At 48.0% G+C, this 24,889-nt stretch overlaps 1 protein-coding gene across 2 annotated transcripts in view; it reads right to left on the bottom strand.

The window, feature by feature from the left end:
• Positions 1–17,433, bottom strand: part of SPSB1 (splA/ryanodine receptor domain and SOCS box containing 1) — a 33,742-nt gene extending 16,309 nt beyond the window's left edge. Inside the window, exon 1 of one of the 2 annotated variants that reach the window (XM_065696576.1) lies at positions 17,252–17,433. The gene's annotated coding sequence lies outside the window, so the exon portion shown is untranslated. Of the gene's footprint in view, positions 1–3,213; positions 3,289–17,251 lie in introns of those variants that run through there. The other variant, XM_065696577.1, reaches the window with a different exon arrangement.
• Positions 17,434–24,889: the final 7,456 nt, after the last annotated feature.

Genomic DNA, 24,889 nt, shown 5'->3' on the forward strand with positions numbered 1-24,889 from the left:
GCATTTAGAAAGGCATTTCCTCCACAATTAAGCCACCATAAATTTTAAATAGTAGATGCTTATATTCAGAACTATTTGCATTAGAGAAGCCCACATAATCCATCATGAGCCACCCGCTCGCATTAGAATTCCTTGCTTTTAGTTATTCCCCCACTTAGTAATTTGCAGCCTACACAGCCCAGTGTCAATCCTCATGTCCATTGAAGTATCTTGATTCATTAATTTTGTCTGACAATCAGTAGGTGGGAAAGGGAGCAGTGGGTGGAAAGAATGAAACTTTGATGTTTCTGCCTCTATCCAAAGTTTCCATTCCTATATCAAAAGTGCTTTTTTGCCCAACAATATAAGCCATCAGGACAAAGGATTTAGTAACAAAGTCCTGCTTCCTCCTTCAAGCAGTTAATGCATTACTGTGGTTTAATGCTAGCAGCAGCTGGATTAAAACCAATCCATGTTCAAAGTCTCAGCAGTCACCTGCCAAAACTCCTACCTCCTTTCTAGGTGACAACAGGGCAGAGCAAAGACACTTGTGGAGCTGTATCTTGTGCTATGCTCTGCCAGTTCACAGGTCAGCCTCCTGTTTCAGCCATCCTTGGCCTAGAAGCAAAGTTTCAGGAAGCCTTTCTCATCTGCTATGTTTGAAGGAATGGGGAAAGTAACACAGCTGGGCTTGTTATAGGCTTGAGTAGATCTATGGTATCCCACTTGCTGGAAGTGCTAACTTGGAAGTCCTAAGTTTTTCCGGGCTAGCTGCTGTGCTGCTTTCAGTGGGCAGAATAAGGCAATGCACAACACCTCCATAAACACAGATCCCATCAGGAGTTGGATGAAGTCACCTAGTACACCCCAAGTACTAATACTTGAGAGTATTACTAATACTAATGCATGAGAACAGGAATTGAGCCCTTACAGTGTTAGAGTCACATAGGTTTGGGTATTATAGACATGAAAAGCAGCATTTTCTCAAACAGATGGCTTGAAAACGTAAGGTACACAGCAGATTGTGAGGATTCCAATCCCTCCTCCTAGAAGTAATACAGTATACAGTCAGGAGACTTGTAAAATCCAGCAGGATTCCTTCTCAGGAAAACCACAGCAGTTCAAGCTCTTTTAACATGAAGATTAGAGCTACCTCCTTCCTCTTTCCAGAGATGTCACAAGTACTGGTAACAGTAAAGCAAAAAACCCCACAGCAGAGCAGCTGCCAAGCACCAGATTACTCAGCCTTTTGCCCTCAAATAGGTTTATTGTGTCTGAAGCTTCAGTACATCTATCTACATCAAATACATCTCTGCCAGAGGGGAAATTGTGCAAGTGTCTGGTACCACTCATCAGCGCTATGGAAAAAGCCTAGTTGAAACTTAGGCTGAGTACTAGTAACAGATAAGCCTTGGTCCATTGCAACAGCGTCTCTTTGCTCAAGCAGAGCGCTGGACTCAAAGCGCCACAAACAGAACACTGCTCACTGCAAACAAGGGCAGAGCAGTACACTCAAACACAGCAAAATCAGGGCCTTCTGGTGCAGAACTGAGGCTGCATTCCATCCCTGCTGCATTGCCGCTCAGCGTGGGAAGCTCCAGCACATCACTTTCCTTGGGTCTGGATTTCACCCATCTGATGGGCAGCGATACCACTGTCAACCTGCCCATAGGGCAGGAGAAATGCTTTTTGTGAGAGTAGGAGGTCACTGAAAGCGTTGTTACGCACATATTGCTGCATCACAGGGAGAGAAGGTGAACAACAGGACCACAGAGGACACCCAACAAACTGCCTGCTATTGAGGAGGAAATCTAAGGCCCAGCACCCTTAATACCAGCAGGATGGTATTCAGTTCCTCCCAGAAAGCCGCTTTATCCCTGATATTTAAGGGAGCAAAGATTAGCTTTTCTCCTCCAGTTTTACAATTTATTTACATTTGCATCCTCAGCAGCTCAGCTGGCATCCTCCTCCTCATATTCAACATAATACTCTACTTCAAAAGTTCATCCTTCTCACCCTCCCTTTTACTGTCTGCATTTAGTCACAGCAATCCTGCCAGTCAGTAGGATGAATGTAGGAAGACTCCCATCCGGCCATGCAAGCTTGCTGCTATTTTTCTGGGAGGAAATAAGCCCCTCAGTCATGAACTAATGAGTTTCCTGACTGAGTCTTTTCCACCTGATCAGATACTATGACAATCAAATCATGAGACCTAGAAAATTCATTCTGTAACCCTGAGGCTTAATGCTACTCACGATCTGTGCATAGCTAGCATGTCTTTCCACACATGACCAGTGCTGGAGCTTAACCCAACCCATACAGAGCTTGAAGCGGAAAAAAAGAGCAGAGGAGGATGCAGTATTAACAAGCACAACTTCTCCCCAAGCTCTTTCCTTCCACCAGCTCATAAACTGCAGCCTGCCCCAGCCTGTACAGTAAGTTTCCCTCCACCCTTTCACCACCAGGTCAAGAGAGAACATTAACTGTGCTCCTTTGACCTGTCGTGATAGTCACATCCCTCTTTATAGAGGGGTTGACATCAGTCAAACTAAGTGCCACAGATACAAGCTCTGCAGTTTAGCAACTGGCTTATGTCTTCGTAAACATCCTGTAGTAAGCCTGGAAGGCAGAGAGCATGCTAAAGCCTTGGGCAGGAGTGTCTAAGAAGCAAAACATCTTCCAAAGATACATTTAACTGATCTTATGCTTTGCAATTCAGGACCTCCTGAGGTCCTTTCCAGCCTGGCTGTGCAGAAGATTAGCCTTGTTGGCTATCAACCACTAAAGCAGCCTGCCCATTTCCAGAAACTCCTCTGATAATATCAGAGCAAGATGCCTATACGAACTTGCTTCACAGAATCAGACTAATACAGGCTGGAAAGGACCTCAGGAGGTCTCTAGACCCATCTCTCCCTCAAAGCAGGGTCAGATTAGGTTACAGCTTTATCCAGTTACCTCATAAACCTACAAAAAAGCCTGTACAACATCTGGGCAAACCTGTTCCAGTGCTTGACAAGCCTCATGGTGACAAAACTTTTCCTTGTACTTAAGATTAAGCATCTTCCTCCCTGTTCAAGTCATTCCAGTTTTAGGTTGAATTTAGTGTTAAACCTCAGGTCAAATAAACCCTAAAGAAGTGAACATACTTCAGCCTCCTGTACCAGCTGTTATTGCCCCCTTAGTGACAGCACATTAAGCACTAAGCACAGATTAAGCCCACAGGTCTCGTCTTACCTTGCCACATGATAAAACTCAGCATTCCTCCAGGAAGTCTACCCACATCTCTTCGTTAAAGGCTTCTTAAACATTGGAAAAGGAAACGGATGTTACATCCTTGTGTATAAAGACCCAGTAGATCTTTCATAGCTTCAACTGTAGAGTCAGATCTTTCCTGTCCCAAGGGCTGTGGAGACTGAGGTGTCACCTCTCAAGACAAAAACCTCACAAGAGGAGACAGCTGAGTCAGAGGAAGTGATTTTTTTCATACTGTTGAGGAAACCAATCTGTTCATTTAAGCAAAATGATGGTTTTAGAAGTCAACCCCTACACAAGCATCACACAATCATGACAGGGCCTTCAAATTAAGTTTAGGCCTCCTAACCCAAAAACTTGTCAGATTCTTATTCTTCAGTGCCTTCACGCTTACCTGCCTGTAAGCAAAGAGGGGGCCACAGGAGGCTTTAAGTCTGGTGGGTTCAGTAGGATTAGGCAGGCATGAAAACAGCCACTTCCGAAGAAAAGCCTTTTGCAATTCATCTCCAAAAGCACCCGGCTTCTACCATTTCCCAGGAGGTATTTCCCTCAGCCCCTGCTCTCAATGAGACCTGGGACCCATAACCTGCATATCAAATAGTTCTTGTAACATGCTAAATGAAGCCAGCAACATTTTTTCTTCCATGCCCTGACCACTACCCAAGCCAGCCATGGAATTCTTCATTGCCCAAAGCGACCGGCTACATGAGCAATGCTGTAAGCTCAGCCTTATCCACCGGTTGCCCTCCCTATGAGGACAGGCATCTCCCCAGGAAACAACCCTCCCAGAGCAAGCAGCTGGGCCCCATCACCCCTTCACAAGCATTGCACCTTACAGGAACAGGGCTCATCTTTTTAAGTGAAAGATGAAAGCCAGAAGCTGCATGTTCACGAGCCTCATGCTCAGTACAAGTCATTGAAGGCAGGAAGGGTAGGGAGGGCAGGGTGGACCTTGAGCAACTCAGCTTCATCTATACCTCCCACCCAAAAATAACAGCCACTGGTGTTCCCAAGCAAAGAGGGAGCTGTATGTTAGCTTAGAGCAAGCAGAGTTCAGGAGCTTCCAACCCTCAGATTGGTTTCAAAGGAACACAATTACCTTCAAGATAAAACCAACAGTTTTATTATCAAAGTTAACAACGTACTTGGCTTTGAAATACAATTTCTTCCCCTGCATCAAAGAGCTGGTAATTTTAGTCTTGTAGCAAAATAGTGGAAGAAATGAAAGCAGCATCTGCTTTGACAAGATGAATGCAAGATAAAAGGTGTCTATGACAGAAAGCTGGCAGCAGCCTTATGTTTTCTATTCAAGCTTGATCTGGAAACAACAACCCTTAGAACAGAATAAAAGCTGTGGAAAAACCCTTTCCAAATCCAACAACATAGCCAGAAGATGCAAGTTCTCTTCTCCAATTGCTGCAACAGCCCATTGAGGCGAGGAGTCCAGACAAATCCCAACTTGCTATCCCAGTGTAATCAATCACCTTGGCTTGCTCAAGTCATGATATCCTCCTTCAGTTTCCAAATCCCTCTTTCCTCCCCTCCAAGTCTTCAGAAGGAAAACAGTTTCCCAGGGATCCCTTCGCAAAAAAGAAGCAGAGTCACACCATGGCAGAGCACCTCCGGATCATTTGGGTACAAATGGCTTGCAACCCAGCCAGCAGAGAAAGGAAAACAGCACTGGCATTCCTTGTCTGCCTGGTACAGTCTGTTCTTTGCAGAGGGAGCTCATGATCACCACGAGTTTCTTATACAACACATTTTTAGACATGCTCAAGTCTAGTCCTGTCACCAAGGCACAGAAGTTCATCACAAGTGTATCAAGGGTTGGTCAGCAGTGCCCTGATGTGGATTTACTGGCACTGCACACACTAGGGCAAGAGATGGTAGCTTTCACAACACAGAACCCATTAGGAAGTGCCGCCACGCTGTAGTGTACAATGGGCTTCCACTGGAAACAGACAACTGATGTTCTGCAATGCCACCTGCACCATCTGAACAGGGAGAATGTAATTGCCCTTGCCCACCTTGCTCCCAGTACCTGAGAAGGTCCCTCTCTCTTATCTGTGCAGATTCATTAGCTTTCCCAAGGGTCAGCTAGATCTGCCATCCTGAGGTTTTGGGTAGGGAAGGGCTGTTTCCTGCTCTTTCTCCATGCTTTTTAGAGGCATCAAGCTTCATCTGCTAGAGCTTGGGGCAAGCATCCGGAGAGGACAAGACAGCTAGCACAGAAGTACAAGGTACAAGCAGCTCACAAGAACCAGCTATGAAACATGGATCCAGTACAAGATTTGCAGAATCTAAATGCTGTGTTGATTACAAGCACACATTTATTGTTTTGCTTCAGCCTGGAATTCAGCATCGATCCTCATCCATCCACTCATTAGCAGTAAATATGAAAAGCTGCTTCTATCTAACCTTTAAATGGTTTGATAATACCAGAGAGAAGCCATCACAGTGTACTCTGCCTGACCCAACCCATTGCCAGTCTCTAGAAAGATGCTGCTCGCCTCATTCCTGAGGCAGCTGCCAGAAGCTCTAACTCAAACATTACTTATATGAGCAAAAACCTAACAAAAGAGCCAGATAAACACACAACAGACTAGTGCTGAGACATTCATCAACACTGAAACCACACCATCAGTCTGCTTAGGAAGGTAAGCCCTCCAGAGGCAAGAATACACACAAGGAGCCACCTCACAGCAGCTCTCAAAGTGCTGAAGAGGATATTCCTGGCAGGCAGATTACACAAGAGACAACTCCCAGTGCCAGCTTTACTGGAACACGCACAGCACCTCCCCAGAGCACAGCACCCTGGGATGGTGCCTCACTACATTTCTGACTTGTCATTAGCCAGAAAAAGTTTAATGACATGGTTGGACTCTGTGTTTAAATCCGACTGACCTTGGACATACCATAATTAGGAAGAGACACTGTACATCTCAGTGAGGCCTACAGCTGGGTGCAGGCACTGCATGATGCAATGTTTTGCTTTCACCATTACCTGAAAGGGTCCTTGGAAATTGCAGTGGTGGTTTGAGATAGGCAGAGTGACCGCAGCTTCAGCTGGGTTCTTACATCATCCACCAAAAGGCTTCACATAACATTGGTTTTCAAAAGCCTTTCTAGGCTGACTGCTTCAAGTTTTATCCCTATAAAAGCACAACCAGACAAATCAGATCTGAAAGCGCAGAATGTGCCAAAATGAAATGGATTAAAGCACATGATACAAACTGTGGCTGCAGGAATACACATGCTGCCTTCAGGACATCTGTACTGTCAGGTGGCCAAATATCCAAGAGCAACTTTTTCCTGGAAATAACAGTTGTGGTAATACAGAACAAGAGTTGTTTGCCAAAAACCATGACCAAGACTTGCACCTACAGCCCTGTTCACAGCTGCTTCACTACTGCTTGGTGTCCAGAGCAGCTGGTTCAAGTGGCAAGGAGTGCAACTTGTCCCTTAGTCTTACTGGGACACACTCAAATACATTCCTAAACCCCAGTTTCACTAGCTTAAGCTTCGTAAATTAAGTAATACTTTAAGTGGCTTCCTCATCACCTCCTGCGTACCAAAATTAAGCTGAACCTCAATCATTTAATCTGAGCAAGGAAGCGAATGTGTATGATTAGGTCCAACATTACTTTACATAATGGTAGTACCTCTTCATTAGAAATGAGCATGAAGTAACAGTTCACATCAGTTGCTTCAGCACAGGCAACTGGAACAACTGGTTAGGAGAGTCATGCTTTGAACAATATCATAGAATCATAGAAATATATTGCTGAAGAGACAGGATATATGGGCTCAATAAACCGATTTATACTGGATTTTGGTTGTGAACAGCTTGAAGTGTCACCTCTTCAGACAACATCTGAAAGCACAGACACTTTTACTCTGAGCCACTTTGGCATAATGATCCAGACTCACAACATTAAGTCTTGTATGGAGCAGCCCATCTTTACACCCAGCAACAAGAATGTGTCTCCCAAATCATCCACTCCCAAAAAGCCTCCCAGCTCACCGTTTACAGTTACATCAACAGGCTCAATGCTGGAACATGGAAAGACTGCAATTAGAATATCCATGACAACTTCAACATCAGTTTGAGGAGGGATACTAGAAGGAAAGTTCGCGTAAAGGAAATGGAACCTCCTCCCTTACATATCAAGCATCTGTCCTGATCTCAAGGCAGAGCACCGTACCGAAAATCTCAGTTCAAGTTTGTGTAGGCACACTTGGCTTTCTAGGCAGTTTAGTCTGACAGCAGTCCAATACTGGACCTCTTGGGAAGAGCAGTAAAAGCATTTAAACATTCTTTGCCTGAAAAGATTCTGCTTAATTTCACGTATCAAAGTCAGATCTAAAGCCTTGCTGCTCTTGTTGTTCAGGCTTAAACAGTTAAGTTTTCAAAAGCATTTTGCCCTCAAAAGTGAAGTAAGTGAGCACAGTTTGCAGCTCTACACAAGACTTCCCCCTACTACCCATAACTCTAAAGCAGATTGATCTTGCATACACAGTACACAGCCACATAGTGCATGAATCCAGTGAGTCTTGCAGAGCTGACTGATAAAAAGGTTTTTATTATAGTCTACTGCAGAGACAGTGGCTAGGTATTACACAGTGTTCATCAGGAAGGCTCCCCAACACCCCAAACAGCTTTGAAAAGATCTTTCATTTAAATTAGGAAGAAGCACCATCTCCTACAGGGAAGCAGAGACAGCCACTGCTCCATGTCTATTTTTGGATGACAGGGAATGCTAAAATGGTTTGTATTCCTTCTGTTTTCACCTTCCAAATACCCTGACACCACCACAGAAGCCTGAGTAAGCAGAGTTTGAAGAACATACATGTTCATCATCTCTCCCTTCCCTCCCTAGGGCTTCTCAGCAGACTAAACTGTGGGTTTCCTTTCTAAAACAGCAAAATTCCAGTACCTGTAATTAAGCCAACAGCTTTCTGCTGTGACTATTCCAGACATTACCATCTGAGTCTTTTCTATTCAGGTTACCCATCCAAAAACCTCTCCAACATGAGACAAGAAATAGTGCAACAGTGAGTGATGGGACAAGCTTGGTAGATATAAGCCAGCCTGAGTTGTCTTATCTAGGCATTAAACAGCTGCCAGTACTTTTACAGTTCAAAGGCAAGACAAAAGCTGTACAGTCAACCTATCCTCCCAACATACCGCAGTAGTCATCACAGGTCCTCGTAAGTCAACATGCCTTCTAAATAAGTGTTTAATATCAACATTTGTACAGTCACTTAATTCCTGGTGAACCAAGCTATTTGATGTGGGCCACAGAAAGCTCCCATGACATCAATGGAAAGTTTCCAATTAGGACACCAAATCTGAAACACATTAATAGAACTTAAGGAAGAGAGAAAAGGGAAGAAACCTTGTAGAAAGTTGAAAGATCTGTTCTTAACAAAGACACAGGAACAAGCACAAAAGATAAGCTGCCTTGCTTCTTCAGAGTTCAGTGAGCAAGAATTAGATCTTAGCACAGTACTGTTAGCTGCTCCCCGCTATCTAAGCTTGTCTTTTCTAAGGCTGGTCAGCCTCAGCCAAACTATGTTCAACTCTCTCAACTGCTACCGAAGTCCTCACTCCTTTCGAGGAGGTAGGATGGCTTTGCTAGGATTCGCTGTTTACAAGCATCAGTTGGAAAGTAATGAGGCCAACGCCACCCACCATCCAGTGCACCACAACTTCCCAAACACAGAATAGATGTAAACTGTCTGAATGTCTAATGCCTGGAATATCAAACAAAGCCACCACATCCAACAGTACTTTCCTCCCTTAAAAACCTCACACCAGAAAAAACTTGCCTTGCAGTTCTGCGTCTGTAGTCAATTCGTTACAGTACTACTAATACTCAAGTGTAAGCTGCAGTCAGCCTGCACACCCATCCCCTACATAATCCCAGTGGTTTGGTGACAGCATAGAATCCCAGACTGGTTTGTGTTGGAAAGGACGTTAAAGCTCATCCAGCTCTAACCCCTGCCACGGGCAGGGACCCCTTCCACTGGAGCAGCTTGCTCCAAGCCCCTGTGTCCAACCTGGCCTTGAACACTGCCAGGGATGGGGCAGCCACAGCTTCTCTGGGCACCCTGTGCCAGCGCCTCAGCACCCTCACAGGGAAGAGCTTCTACCTAATACCACACTAGGACTCGAAGAAGCTGGCTACAGAGACATTCATGTAGTATTAATTGGCATGTATTAATTGTACTGCCCACCTTTATCTGACTTGCAAGCAGAAAGGGTTACCCTCAGCAACATACAGTGCCACCTCTTTGCTGCCTGCCTGCCACCTCCCGGGCCATCTCCTTTGTCCACTCAGGCCTAAGGACAGGACTTTCATCTGATAACTATCCAGCACCACAATCCTGGGACAGACAATATCCATGACATGCTGGTTTTGTAGGCATCTTAGACATGCCAAAACAGGAGTACCTTGAGCACTACACTGGCACAAAAGCCATCTCGACAGTAAAATCACTGATGAGCTTTCTCCTCTACTGTTTCGCACCTTGGAATTGAGATTCCCATGAGGCCAAGCATTCTTTCAAGAATGGTCTAAACTGGCATTGTTCGGCAGATGTGAAGGCATCCTAATCCAAATACCATGAAATGCCTCCAAATGAGCACCGGTTATAATACCCTATCCTTCCTCTTCATCTAAATGGCCACAAGCTTGAAAACCATTCTCGGGTATCAAATACACAGAGGGATTTATCATCAGTCTTAATATATGGTATCCCTACATCAAGGGACAAAGACTAAAGGCACTTGACCAGTCACAGCCAAATTCCTTTTTGGAGAAGACATGTCCTTATAGGAAAAACATATCACCAAACATATGCAAGTAGACACAGCAGCAAAGGCTCTCGTCTTCCAAAGCTAATAAGCTCAGTAAGGCAGCAGATTCACTGAAGTTCCTTGTAGGCAAACGTCTGGATGTACCTGCCATCCTGGAGTGTCACAGCATACTTGGCAAGGTTCCCCTAGTTGCGCAGCACACTGCTCTGGCTATGGAGCAAGTAGGAGGTTGGTTGCACAACCCCAGCCTGCCTGCAGATGTGAGCTATTGCTCCTTCCAGGCTCTCTCCAGTCAGGTGTCCCCTCCCACTTAAAGTGTTGACACAAAGCTGTGCCTCTTGCCAATCCAGTTCAGTGTCCACACACCAGCTTTATCTGATTACTCAGATAAAGCCTCAGGATTTAATGTTACTCATGCTAAAAGAGCAGATTTGGGCTTGTGTGGGCACGTTATGACCGCAACAATCTCACTGGAAGGGAACATCTTGCAGCCACTTGGCATGCCGCATGCCCACAGGATCAGAAGCGTATGAGGAACACCAATGCCTCAATAAAACAGGAAAGATTCAGCTGGGAAACATGTAGAATGGACCTTCCAGGAAACCTCTTAGTTCCTTCAAAAGCTGCTTCTTGCTAACAGCAAGTTAAGATGGACTATTTAGCAGCTTCTTGGTCCTTGAGTAGATCATCTCAAAGTCCATTAACTAAGGCAGATATCAAGAACACACTACAGGATCCAAATTCTAGAATGAACCTCAGCCACTGAAATGGATCCGTATCAATAAGCATAAAATACACACTTTGCCCTTTCTTTTCCTCATCCCAGCATACAGCAAATCAAACCAACAGCTTGGAAAGCCAATTACCATGCTGGTCTGCCTTCACTCCCTGGATTTTCACCATTACCCAAGCTCAGAACCACTTCACAGCAGATTAGCTGCTCCGTTTTCAACTTCTCCACAGCAGCTGCGCATTGGCAAGACAGCGTGCCACATACCTAACCTTACAGCAATATCCTGCTGGAATCAGGGCCATGTGTGCAGCCCTTCTGCCCTTTTCCTCTTAGGCTGCTTACTAAGTTATGCGAGCAAGATCTTTGAGGTGCCTGAATCAGTACCAGAATCAAATCTGACACTGAAATCGCTTACAACTGCTTGTCTGATCCCTGTTGCAGGAGGAGCACACAGCACTCCAGAAAAGCTCTGAGGTAATAGGAGGAAAGCAACGGCTTGGCTCACAAAAAAGCCCCAAGAACTGTTCATTCTATTGATTCACTCCCACCCCAGCTCTATTTTGTTCCAGCTGGAAGTGCACAACATGCCACACGGAAAACCCCAGAACATCAATAGTGAAACTGTGTGGGACATCAGGCAAGGAAGCCAAATGTTTAAGCCAGGAGTGCAGAAGCTCAGCAGCAAGCTGCAGGGTATCACCACAGCCCAGCCTGCAGCAGCTTGTACCCATCATATAACCCCAGAACACAAAGTCCAAGCAACTATTTCCTGCCCATAGGAATCAAGCCAGGTACTTTCTGCATTTACACAGGCCCCAAATCTCCTCAGCAGAAGCATCAATAGGTTTCTTCTGCAGCCATTCAACAGTTCAGAGAAGCTAGGACACAAACGCTCCCAGTTCAGCTTACTCCTTAGCAGCTGGTCCAAAGAGGTTTAGGTATTCCTTTACATGGGCATCACTTGATGCTTTAAGTCCCAGATATACCATGGGATTAGTATGGAACCAAGCAATCCTTCCCCCATTGTTCACATTCAATAACATTATCAGTTTTGCCTTTAAATAGCATGGGGAGACTGTCTATCAGAGACAGGCACATGTAGAACTGCTGACAACATAGAACCAACCCTACCCATTCCACATAACCAGTGTCCCAATTCCTTCACAGTACAGACCAAAGACTACTGCTTGGAAGTATTTCAAGGGCCATTCTTCTCTTCCCACTGCGAAGCAATGCTTCTTTCCTTGCAACACAGCTCACTAGGCTATACCACAACAGACCCAGGGATCCTGAAGCACCATATCACCCTGAACTGCAATTTGGCAAACTCCGGGACTTCCTTCAAGCCTCCAAACACTGCACTTGGAATCCAGGCATTTTTCACATCTCCACTTAACAGAGTTTAACTTTCAAAAGGCCATTCAAACCAGAATGTATCCACAGTGAAGTTCTCTAAAGTTTAAACTAGGAATCTCTAAGCATCTGAGACCAGTGCAGCCTCCTCACAGAGAGAGCAGCTTGGCCTTAACCCTTGCTTGCTTTTCTTGGCTGTTTACCATTTGTGGCTCAGCCTTCAGAACTAAGCTGTTTCTGCAGTTTTTGTGCAACCAAGTGCCTTTGTACATTTATGGTGTCAAGGCCCCATCTGGGATCTCCTCAGGACAGATTCCTGACTTGATAACATACCAGCTATCCAAAGAAAGCAGTTTGAAACTAACATCTACACAGCTGCTCCGACTTACAAGCCTCATCAAATTCCCCTCCCAGGCTAAAAGCAAAAGCCCATGTTTGGTAACTCCATCCAGACATTACCACCTTCTGCCACAAAGCTCTCGAGTCAAGAGTTGTTGCTCTGACTTTGAAATCAAGCAGACGGTGGTGGGGTTGGGGTTGGTTTTATTGGTTCTCCCCCCCTCCCCAGTCTTTACTGTTTCGATGAGCCATAGGATACAACCCCTTAAATAAAACCTGGTATTAGCATCCCTCCCTGCCACAGGTGATCAGACAAGAAAAGCACTGGCTTTCTTTTCTCATTTAAAAACCCTAAAGCAAAATGTGGAGCGACTGAAGCAAGGCCACACATCAAGTCAGATATATAGGAAGGATTAGCCCACAGCTGTCCCTGGCTTGCAGCCCTACAGTCATCCCTCTAAACCACATTCCCTGGGGCACACACAATACTGTCAGCTTGCCACAAGCACCAGCTGGCCTGGAAAACTCTGGAGCTTAAGTCATTCCCAAGCATGACATGTGACAAAGAACTGTCCCCAGCAGTCATGAGACAGCACCAAGCACCCATCTCACTAGCCAGCACTTGCATCTGCTTATCCCAGTGGTCCAAAGCCCAAAACATGGAGTTAACATGCTAAGAAATTGTTCTTACCACTGCACTCTTGCTAAAGGCAGTCTACATCTACAGTATCCCAGGCATCCCTTGGGTTGGGACAGTTGAAGTTTTACCCAGTTTCAGCTCAATAGCAGGACATGGTTTCAGCTGGCTGTTTCGTCAGCACCTTTACTGCTTCACATGCTAGAGGCGGACCTCAACAGAGCATCCAGCTCACCCCATATCTGTTTTACTAGGGTAAGCCTGCTCTTTCCCTTCAATGCTACAGAGTTGAGGCAGCTTTGTGCCACCCCACTGCTACAGAAGCAAGCAGCTCCTGTACCATATTAACACCCACAATGAAGATTTAAATCACATTTGCTGTAAAAATCACTCCTAAGTCACACACTTTTTCCAGATCGGCAGCTCTGGAGCACCAATAACTCCTGAGCCTCTCCAGGACCAAAACCATCCTGGCACAGCCTGCTTCAGGGCTCAGACAGGTTTGTTCCAAGATCACACTGAACCCCTGTGTTCAGGCAGATGGTGACAGACTGTTTAGCAACAAGCTAAGAAGTCACTGTTGGAATGTTGCTGGCTTTCAAATTCCTCATAATAGGACTCATTTGCAACAGACACTATGGTTGACTTGAAGAAACCTTCATATTTAGGAAGGAAGAGCAGCTTCCAGCTTAACTGACTGCAAGGGAGGAAAATCAAGTCTGTCCTATGAAGCTGTACAGGATCTGTTGGCACTTTGGTACCTGGTTGGTTGGTTCAATCACTGAATAGGAGGAAGATTTCACTGCCACCAAGAACATCAATTCCTGCAACTAAGTCTCACTGTTTCGGTCTGCCCTTTGGTGGAAGGATGAGGGTAGACAACAGATTGTTCCTGACCTCTCAGCTCTGAGGAAAGCAGAAGCAGACATAAAAGAATGACATATGAGTTCTCCCAGTGGCATGCACCAAACCAGACACCCTGGTCTCCAGTAGCATGCTCTTATCCTGCAGACAACTTGGTTTGCACTTGTCCCATGTGTAAGACAAGGCTGCATCTCAGTCACACTCATGACTACATATATACATTATATTTCTATAGCTCACTAATTCCTCCAGGAAGGCACCCTGCCATGCACAAGAGAGAGTTTCCTCAGTCTCCTATCATATTCATTTGCCCAACAAGATGGCTAAATCTTCCCAAGACAGACCCATTATATATTCTTTCTAACTTGATTCTACTTCACTTACAGTAGGACCCTCTGGAACCATTTCCAGATCAATGCAATTTAATTTAGCCCAGGAGCTTCCAAAGCATTACCTATGACAGCAGAGCAGCACAGAGTTAAAGGGGAATCTCTGAACAAACCCTTCCCTACTTCTTTTAGAGGTGGCACTGCTTTAAGTAGCCACTGGGGAAAACCAGTTAACAGTGGAAAACGAGCATGTGTTTGGGAACTAGTACATTGGAGCTGGGCTTTCTAACAGTCAGTGGAGTGCTTGGCCATTTCCTGTAGCACATATCCTATCTTGGCTACAGGCAACTTCACTCATGCCCCCCACCATTCATTGAAACAGCGGCAGCCGTAGCAGTTACGAACACGGAATAACTCAAACGAAGAATTTCTGCTGCTCAGAGCAGTGTAGTAACTGGAAGTGAGTCAACGCCTTGACATCAACCAACACATTCTGCAGTGGCCACCAGCAGAGCAGTCCAGGGACTGCAGTTTAGTAACCCTGGTCCTCAGACACTTACTCACTTTTATTCCACAGGCATTACACAGCTTGGTCTGAAGCAACGAGGGTCTATCTTGTACCAGCAACTTGACTTGCTAAGTCACATCACATGCCTGCAAACGCAGAGGAGCACAGCAGCTATTTCCAAGCCAGCCAGCCACATAGGCCAGCCTTTGGCAGAGTCAAGTTTAGGGGAAACTCACACCAAAATAGCTCACTAGAGTAATCCTTGCAGGTCTTGTAAGCTGTTTCCCCACTGCTATAATGCTGCACCAAGCTACCAGTTGATACATGCACAAGCCTCCTTCCACAGGACGTGAAGATGCACAGCCCCACTGAGGTCATCTCACTGATACTCCCTGCCAGCACCAGTTAAACTTTATTCCCCTTGTCAACACAAGCCCTCCATGACTTCAGACTGTCAGTACACGTACACTACAACCCAAAACTATAAACACAGCTTGCACTGGCTTATCTGGTAGCATACCAGCTGCCAACTCCAGTGTACTCAGTGGCACCAGCCACAGAATTCAACTGAGACACAAACCTCAGACAGCCACAGAACGTACTCCCTTCCGCATCTAATAGTTTTCATAAACTATGCTGTAACTTGGAAGATGCACTGGCAGCGTGGTCTGCACTCAAAGCCTGGCATACAGCGTCCTCACTAGCTACAGATTCTTAATTCCAAGGAGCTTCAGGAATTCATAATTAGCCTTCACAAGACAGACTTGACAAGACCAGCAGCCCCTGCAGGTTCCCTTCACCCTGTCCGAGGAAATGAAGCGTAGGTGCCAGGGAAAAGCACATGGGAGAGCAACAAGCAGAGCACATTTTCCACATCCAGGATCTAGCAATCCTGAAGTGACTCCACACAAACACAGCACACAGCAGCTAGCCAGTTCCCAGAACACAAACCCTCGTCGCCAACATCTCCAACACAAGTTTACAAACAAGCTCCAACCACATTATAGTGCACTTCAGCAACCTCTAAAGCAGAGGAGAGAGGCTGCAAAAGCCTGCTGCTGATGCGCTGCAACAATACGATGCCCCCAGAGGGATGCACTGCTGAAGCTCATCCCTTGTCTTCAACGGGAGAAAAGTCTAAATTGCTGCTTTATGCTTCCATCATCACAACTACCATGCCAGGGCCAGGCACCGACCGAGCTAAGTGAGGCTGGTACAGTACCCACTGGTTGGTCAGAAGATGCTCTTCCACCAGCTCATTAAATGCTCCACAGCATCACCATTTGCTTTGTAATCAATAGCACAGCTCCATCACTTTCCCAGTAGCTCTCTTATCATTATATTTCACTACAGAAATATCCATCCTCATAGGCTGGGATAACCACTTGGACCCCATCCATTCTACAGCCAAATCTCTTTTACCGCAAGCCACTAGAAGCTCCACCGGCTGGTCCTGGTAATGTAGCAGTCAACTTACACCCAGCAAGGCTAAGCTGCCTCTATTACTGTGCTTGGCAACACGGAATCTGATGTTGAAATCAGACACGAAAGGGGTGGGAAAAGCAAAGATTGCTTCTGAAACAAAAGGTTCGTAAATCCATCCTGCATCACTATCAGGAAAAAAAAAGAGCTGATCTTTCTCCAAAGTAGCAACTCCCATTTTACAATCATTTTGTAAACTTCCTTATCTTGAGCAACGGCTCAGACAATTCATAGGTTTCTAATCAGGCATGGCCACCATCAGTCATCAGCCACACTGACTGCCCAGGCAAGGAATAGAGAGAACAAACGGCAGATCTCAGCATGAGGTTACTCTCCCCTCCTAACCACAGTCTAGGAACTCCAGATACAGGATTATATAAGCTCCCGTTGTATTTAGCATAGGTTTAGGTAGTAAAAACCCAGACATATTAATCAGGCCTTGTAAGGTGTGCTCCAGAGACCACCACTGCAACCACAGACACTGAACAAACAACCCGACTTCCTTAACGAGCTGAAGATCTCCGAACTGACATTATCAGTGTTTGCTTTCCAAATCCACACACACAGCTCCGCCAACCGGCCTCTGGCAGCCGCCCATCGCACGGCATCCCGCCCGCGGCCCCGGGAGCCCTGCTCCAGGCCCCGAGGCTTGCTCCGTTATTAGCCCCGGCGCTCCGGGCGCTGCTCCCCGGAGACGGGGCCTTCCACGCCCGAACCACCGGGGCTCATAAGCGCCTTCCAGCCTCACCGGCGGGTCAGAGCCCGGCTTCGCCCCAGCCCGGCGGGGGTCGGTTTGAAGTTGGCACCGATTCGGAGCTGTTTGCACGGGCTGGGAGCGGCGGCATCTCCGCGGGGGGAAGCGGGTCCGCTCGCCGCCACCCCGGCAAAGAGCCGCCCGGGCCCGCGGCCACCCGCTGCCATCCTCCTCCTCCTCCCTCCCAGCGGCTCCTACCGTTCCGGGGCTGCCGGCAGGACCATGGCGGGGGCCGGGCCGGGCCCCGCCGGAGGCTGCTCCCGGGGCCGCGGTGCGCAGCGGAGCGCAAGCGGGCAGCGGGCGGCTCTCCCCCGCCGCGGCGGGGAGGCTGGAGCCGCAGCACCCCCGCTCCTCCCGGCGCCAGGCGCGGTAAGGGGGGCCCGGCCCGTCACATGGCCCAAATAGCGCCCGGCCGCGGCCCCGCTCCGCCCCCGGCCTGGCCCGGGGCGCGGCCAGCTCCGCCCGGGCCCGCTCCGCCCCACCGCGGCCGGGAAGGGGGCGGGCAGCGGGGCGGGGCCGGGGGGAGCCGGCGGGGGTCGGGGGAGCGGCCGGCAGCGGGGACTGCGAGAAGGGGAGCGGGGAACGGCAGAGCCTGAGGGGAGGCCGGGGGGGGCAACCGAGCTGTTGGGTTCCGCAGCGCCCTGCGCGCCTCCGGGACGGCGGAGCGTAACCCCGGGTTTCAGCCCTAGCGCTGGCAGCAGAGTCGCTGTTCAGTGAATTGCATCCTCGGCGTCGTTATCCGTTGACAGAATGTTGCAATATTTGCATTGCGAACGCTCCAGGGAACGTGGGTTTGCTGTTTTAAAACTGATTTGTTTAGCAGAATAAAGCAGGGGAATACAGTTCAGTTCAGTCGTCTTTCAAAAAGCAGCTTTTTGGACAAATTTGACCCAGTAACGTCTCTTTGAGATGATTAATTTTTCAGTATCCCCAGACAAAACCAGTCTGTCTGCAGCAATACTGCTCGGAGCTATAAAGCAGGGAACTGTCATAAATTTAAGTGAGCTGTAGCGCATGGGACACCTCCAAGGACCACCTAAGCACTGCAGGAAGCGGTATGAGTGATTCAGGAGGTGGCCGCCTGCCATCTGAGTCAGTATGGAATGAATGCCCCTGAATGATGCTGATGTTACTGGGTTTGGGCGCTGGACATTAACATTGGGCCATGACCAGTTCTCATCACTGGTATCTTGGGGCACATGTGCAAAAAGGAGCAGGTTAATTTGTGTGTCCTCATTATTATGTCCCTATTTCCAGGGGACTTTGCTGCCATCTCAGATGAGCTTCATTTCCAGCACAGGGCCTGAATTCAAACAAGGTTCAATCACACGTATGCAAGTGCATTCCCCTTGCCTGCCTTTTAGTTAGATGGGATACTCAGCCATGCATTCCAGACTGTGCTCCTCTTAGGGAGTACATAATTGAGTAGTGAGGAAGGTGGTTCCTGGGTGTACACACGTGCTGGATCTCCGGGCAGGTTGGCAGAAGGAGTTTGACTCTGCTGGGAGCTGAACAGGCTTTTTGTCACACACGCTTCATGGCCCATACACTAATGTACATCTTGGTTATACTGGTGCTTACAAGGAAATAGTCCTGCAGCTGCATATGGGATGAGGTGAAATCGCATGGTCCCCAGGGACCACAATAACCACTGCCAGGTTGTTTCCTCAGTGAGGTGGTCACAGCAGGACACTCAGTGACATACAGCAGGGCAGGGTCCAGTGCTGAACACACTGAACTGTCAGAAGAGAGGACGAGGGGTGATGGTTTTAAACTAAAAGAGGGGAGGTTCAGGCTGGATGTGAGGAAAAAGTTCTTTACAATGAGGGTGGTAAAACACTGGCATAGGTTGCCCAGAGAGGTGGTGGATGCCCCATCCCTGCAGGCATTCCAGGCCAGGCTGGATGTGGTTCTGGGCAAACTGATCTAGTTGAAGATGCCCCTGCTCATTGCAATAGATGAGCTTTGAAGGTCCCTTCCAACCCAAGCTGTTCTATGATTCTATGAAGAAGTCAGAAATGCTGCTGAATCCATGTGTGTGTGCATGTGAAGTTATTTGGATGTGCATTCATATCTTTCCAGGACTGTGGCACCGTTTTGTTCAGCGTGCTGTGAAGTCCTTGGGGAATACTTGCTTTATGCCAGCTATTGTGGTTCATTAAAAAAAACACATTCACATTGAATTCATTACTCTAGCTGACCAGAAACACCACGGAGACTGTAGAGACAGCACAAATATGTCCTTTCACACCCCAAAAGATAGAAATAGGAGGAGTTTTATGTTAAATAGTTACATACTTGGGTAGCTTCTTCAAAACTACTTGGCTTTGACCTGGTCCTGCTCCCATTTAAGCCAATTTTCCACACTGATTTCAGCAGAGGAGGGCCCATACTCACCCAGAGACCCCACAAACATGCTCTGAGGGAGCTGAGGAAGGGTGCTGACACTGCAGACCAGCTCCAGTGTCTTCTGTCAGCTCGTTGTGTGAATCCAGCTTTGTTTGTGGAGAGTTCTTCCGATCTCCACTGTTCCAAAGACCCACTCCTGTATCTTCTGCCAGTGCCAAAGATGTTGGAGGAACGTGCCCAGCATACAGGAGCTGGAAAGCAAAACTGAAGTGTTGTCTGGGGAGACCCCAAACCTGGTCAGAATTGGAGCTCTGTGGACCAGATTCCCCTTTACAGGAAATCAATCTACTACACTTAGTAAAGTTGCCCTACTTTAAATGCTTTGGTTTATTACTGTCAGGGTGGGAGGTTGCTGCAATGTGAGAACCTGACTGGTGGGAGGTTGGCAAAGGCTCGCATGGGTTCATAATCCAGAAGGGCAGGGGGGAGGCAGTGGTTAAGCAGTTGCTAGCAGTAGCTCCTGATGCCTAGAGATGTGGATGGGGAATTTTCCTTTTCTCCCAAGCCCTTTTCCTCCTCCTCTGCTCTGACCCGGGAGAGTAACAGAGCAATGCCCAAGGCCAGGGTCCCAAGACAAGCCCAGGACCTCACTTGAGGAGACACAAAAGCAGGTTCTCCTTGGCCTGCCTAGCCACAGCTCCCCAGGGTCAGCACAGCATGAGCACCTTGTGCAGGAGCAGACATGTCATCACTGTTGTGAATGATGCCTGAGAGCTGCACGGGAAACTCAGCAGGCTTTGGTCTGCCTGTGAACTGAGCTGCTAACTCCAGTAGTAGTGATACCTGCCTCCCAGCGCTGGTCACCACTAAAGACCCATTGTCTCTCCCTGGGCACCCTACGGCACACTGCCATTGCCAGATGTGAGCTTCTTTGAGGGCTGCTCACAGTCTTGTGCACTAGTTCCAGGTGTGCAAGGGCTTCTCTAACAGAGACTGCTGCTCTTTACAGTGAGAGGGAGAAATGGGGTGGAGGAGGTATAAGAAAACAGCAGGGAAGTTGGAGGAAACCAGACGTGACAAGTGCTGAAGCAGAACTCAGATTTGTGGTGGCTTCTCGCCAGATGAGATCACAGCTCCTACGGAATCTTGTCTCCTTCTATTTCCTTAATATTTGACTTTCTTGCTTCCTCAAGAAGCAGGAATTGCTATCTTCAATCACTTGCTTTGAATACTGTCTACATCTCAAGCAACAGTGCAAACAGTGGTAGAGGGGGGTGACTGACAAATGCCAGCGTTCATGGTCTGCAACGGAATCCCTCTAAGCCTGTTTGGAAAACTAACTGGGGATGGAGCCTGGGTTAGAAGAGACCTTTCCAGCTCTCATCCTTGTGCTAGGATTATCGAAAGGGAGGTGGGATGGGGAATGACTTGGCATGCCTCCTTTCTTGTGGTCTGCATTCAGCAGTGCGGATTAGCTGTGGGGTCTGGAAGTGGGTCCCTTTTGAATGTCTGAAGTTAAGCACGTAAATCCTTAAGAGCACGGAGTCTTAGGCTGGTACAGACTTTGTACATGTGCTTTATGCCTGACTGAGACCAACCTTGCAGCTGTAAGCTGGTGGAATGTAGCAAGACAAAGGGGATGCTATTAGTTTGCATTTTGGGGGGTGTATAAAGACAGGCAGACAGAAAACATGCAGCTTTCTATGCTCGGGGGAGACAGAGAGAGTAAACACTCTGCCCGGAAACATGTACGTGCTGCATGCAGGCTCTGCCTGTGGGAATTAAGGGAGACAATGCAACAGATAGTGAACAATGAGTGTCTGTAATGTACAGCAACAAAGCCAAAGTAACCCAGTGTGCCGCAGAACAGAGAAAGAGGCTGTTAAAACAGCAGCCTCATGAGGTAGAAATCCTGCCAAGCCTGCTTAGAGGACAATCAACAAGCCCTTCTCAGCTGGAAGATGGCTCAATGTGGTGGAAAAAGGGTAAAGAGAGTGGGATGAAGGAGGAAAAAAGAGGCATCCCCAGGGGCCCTTTGCAGGAACAAAAAGCAGTCATCTTGCTTTTAGTTAGCCTCTGCCTGTGAATTCAGATGTCAGCACAGTCAATACAACACTCCGTGGACTGCAACACAAGTAAATGGGGCTTTTGAATGAAAGGAAACCCTGAAACCCTTTATCTATACCAAAGTGGAATCCAGGTATTTTGCTTTACATTCACCAGGAAAGGAGGGGCCTGTTGTGGTGTCTCCTGTCCCTGCTCCTTTGCCTTCAGCACAGGGTGCTGGGTGCGAAGTGGCTGCCTTAAAGAATGAGATGTACCTAACTGGAGCTCTTGGATGCAGAAGATGCTCTACAAACTTCCAATCTGATTTGGAGCTACCCTTACAGCATCAGCTGGTTGCCCAGTTACCTCTGAAGTATATGTACTACGGATGTCACTACCCCTTAATGCCAGGAGCACCCCCTTAAAATCATGGTAGCTTTACTGGCTGATAAGTGCAGTTAAAAGGACACATCACAACACTCCTTTTGCTCACTGCACCATATGTCACAAGCCTACAGCAGGGGGCTAAGCACATGGCTGCAGTCTGTGCATAAAGAAGCCCCTGGGAGTGGGGAAGCAGTTAAAAAAAGAGTTCCTTGCCTCCGATGGAGGGCCATGAATGGAAAAGGGTAACAACCAGGATAACACAGAACAGCAGCTGCGGAGTAGCTCCCATGGGAGCACGCAGAGCAGAGAGCTCCCTGTGCCACAGATCAGTGCTCATCCCTGCTCTGTGTGTGGCTCACAAAGAGCCGCAGAAGAGCTGGTGTGAGGGCCCAGCTGTGTTGGTCTGTGCCCCTGGAACCCGGCAGGACTGGGCTGGGAACGGCGTTTCCCCGCAGCGTGAGGGAGCAGCACCCTCTGCTGCTGGCAGGCTCGGCTCCAGAGCGCCTTTTCACTCGCAGACACCCAAGTACTTGCAGAGGGGAAGCAGCTCCGGAATAGCATCTACAGCAATGTCCCTCTGCGAGTCAAAACACTGCAGCGTGTGGGTGGTTTGTCAGACAGTTTGGTCACGTCCAAGCACTGCTGTTAGGAAAGGAGATGCCAGGCAGCATCTGCTTGCAGCAGATAATGGCAGAAGAACAGGCTCTGGCTTTGTGCTCAAAAGCTTTCGACTGCTGCTGTTCCCAGCAAGGGTTTGGCTGATCCTGTTTGATGGACATGACTTGATACATACAGGGATGCTGTAGGGTAAAGCACTCCATCCCCCCAGCAGCATTCCTCCGGCCTCTTCCAAACCTCCTATCCCCACGAGGCAGCTAATTTACCATTGCTGCAGAGCAGGAGGAAAGGGGAACTCAGGCGAGCAATGTGACTCACCCCGTGAATCAGTGGCAGTGTCCTGCCCTTTCAGCTCTCTTCTGCTAACCACAGACCAGCGATACCCATGGGACTGGGAACATAAGGACTCCTGACTCCTTTCCCTCTGCAATGCCACCGTGGGGCACACAGCGTGATGCTGTATCACGACCAAACTGGCTCTCTAGAAAGCTGTGGGATGATGCAGGATCCATGCGGTCAGATGAATCCTATGAAAGATGAAAACCACCCATGGTTTTTCCCCTCCCTTTTGCTGAGGACTTTTGCTTTTCCCAAACTGAGCTGTTTAACATCAGTCAGGTCTATCCCATAAGCACATTCCCAAATGGAATATGCACACCTCAGACAGACACAGAGTATTTGGTCTCTTCCTCCCGTTTCCTCCCTCTCCCTGAATCTGACCCCACATTTCCCTTCTTCATGTGGGGAAACTTATTTATGGTACCAGCTGCAGCTCCAGTCCTCCCCCAGCTCAGCCAGCGAGAGGTATCTGAGCTCCTATTCCACCACCAGGATGTCTGCAATCAGTAGGGGGACCCTGCCCGCATCTTCAATCACAGACAGGACTGGGCCAGCCCATAGAACATCCCCATGTAAGAAAAGCAAAGCGTGAAAAAAACGCCTGAATCCCCTTAAAAATAGGCTGGGATGTACAGAAAAGAACCTGCTGTGTCTGAGCACAGCTCTCATTTCAGCAACAGCACCACTGCTCCTTCACACAAGACCCAGATTGGTTTGTGGCTAAGGAGATGCCTATGGAAAGGGAGCCCTGTTTAAGGAAAATCTGAGGCGCTGCCTGGTCGCAGCTCCATGAGGACACAGCTCCTGCGGGAAATCCTCCCTGGCAGAGCAGAGCCGGCACGTCCCGCCGCAGGGAGCAGCCGGAGGGCACAGGCCTGGCACAGCGGTGCTTCCAGGGGAGCCTGGGGCTGCATTGCTACCGGACATGGTGCCAGCTCTCCACAGCGGGAGCGCCTGGAATGAACCGAGTCGATTCGTCACCCACAGACATTTCACAGGGCAGCTTGTTTGGGGGTCACTCAAATGGACTGGTTTTCACTCACTCCCCTCCATCTCCTTCCTCGCCTCTTTTTAGGCAGCAGTCCCTGTTTGGGGACAGAAAGGCAATAAACCAAACCCCTACCAAGGCAGGCGATGAATCCGGAGGCCAAATCCTACTGAGGATTGCCCTGAGCTGTGGCCAAAAGAGAGGTCAAGCACACCACCAAAACCTTTGTTTTGAAGAGTTTTGCTGCTTTTGCCACCAGTGCCTCTGCTCCCTGTTTGGGGAGGATTCACTCATCCTGTAACTGCTTTGGGTACCTCTTTTCAGTGCTGTGCAATAGTGTAAACTAGAACAAAATTCTCTCTAAACTAGAATTAAAACACTTCTGACCTGGATGTCCCAGCCCTATGGCTTGGCTGTTAAATCTCACCTGCACAGCCATCTTCCAATCTATAGGCATTTTAGTTAATTCAGCATTACCAACAGCATCAGAAGCTATCATACACGTCATAGCAACATACCTGGACACCAAAGGAGCGCTGGAGAGGATCTGGACACCGAAGAGGGGAAGACCCATATCACTTGGTACCATAGAAATGCTCTGCTCTATTAGCAGCCAGGAATGCACTGAAACCTCACACAAGTCTGTGAGTGACAGTGCCCTTTCAGAGGCCAGGCCTCTGTGCTGGGACCCTGCCAGAGCTTGTTCTTGAAGTTCAACTGCATCAGCTCAGCTCAGACCTTGAATAGATGATAGCTAAACACAGCTCTATACAGTCTATGTTATTAAGCAACTCTGTACTGTGATGATGGTATCTATGCAACTCAGGGAGTAAATACAGCTTAGCAGAGACTTCCAGAGACCCTGCAAAAAATTGGGTGATTCCATTTTCTCATCTTAAAAGGGCTTTGGCTGTTCCTCTGGGTTGCAAAGTCCTGGCCTCATTCGGATGATACACAATAAAAGAGTCAGTGAGCATTTAAGCCTGCACACCAGAAATCCAACGCTGTCTTCCTTGTACAACTAGAGCTTGAAAACCTCACCCACCCAAAGGAGAGAGAAAACCCCAGAGTGACCACCAGACGTTGAGAGAAATGAAAAGACACTTGCG

This window comes from Lathamus discolor, chromosome 16 (genome assembly GCF_037157495.1).
Source record: "Lathamus discolor isolate bLatDis1 chromosome 16, bLatDis1.hap1, whole genome shotgun sequence".
NCBI classification, from domain to species: domain Eukaryota; kingdom Metazoa; phylum Chordata; class Aves; order Psittaciformes; family Psittacidae; genus Lathamus; species Lathamus discolor.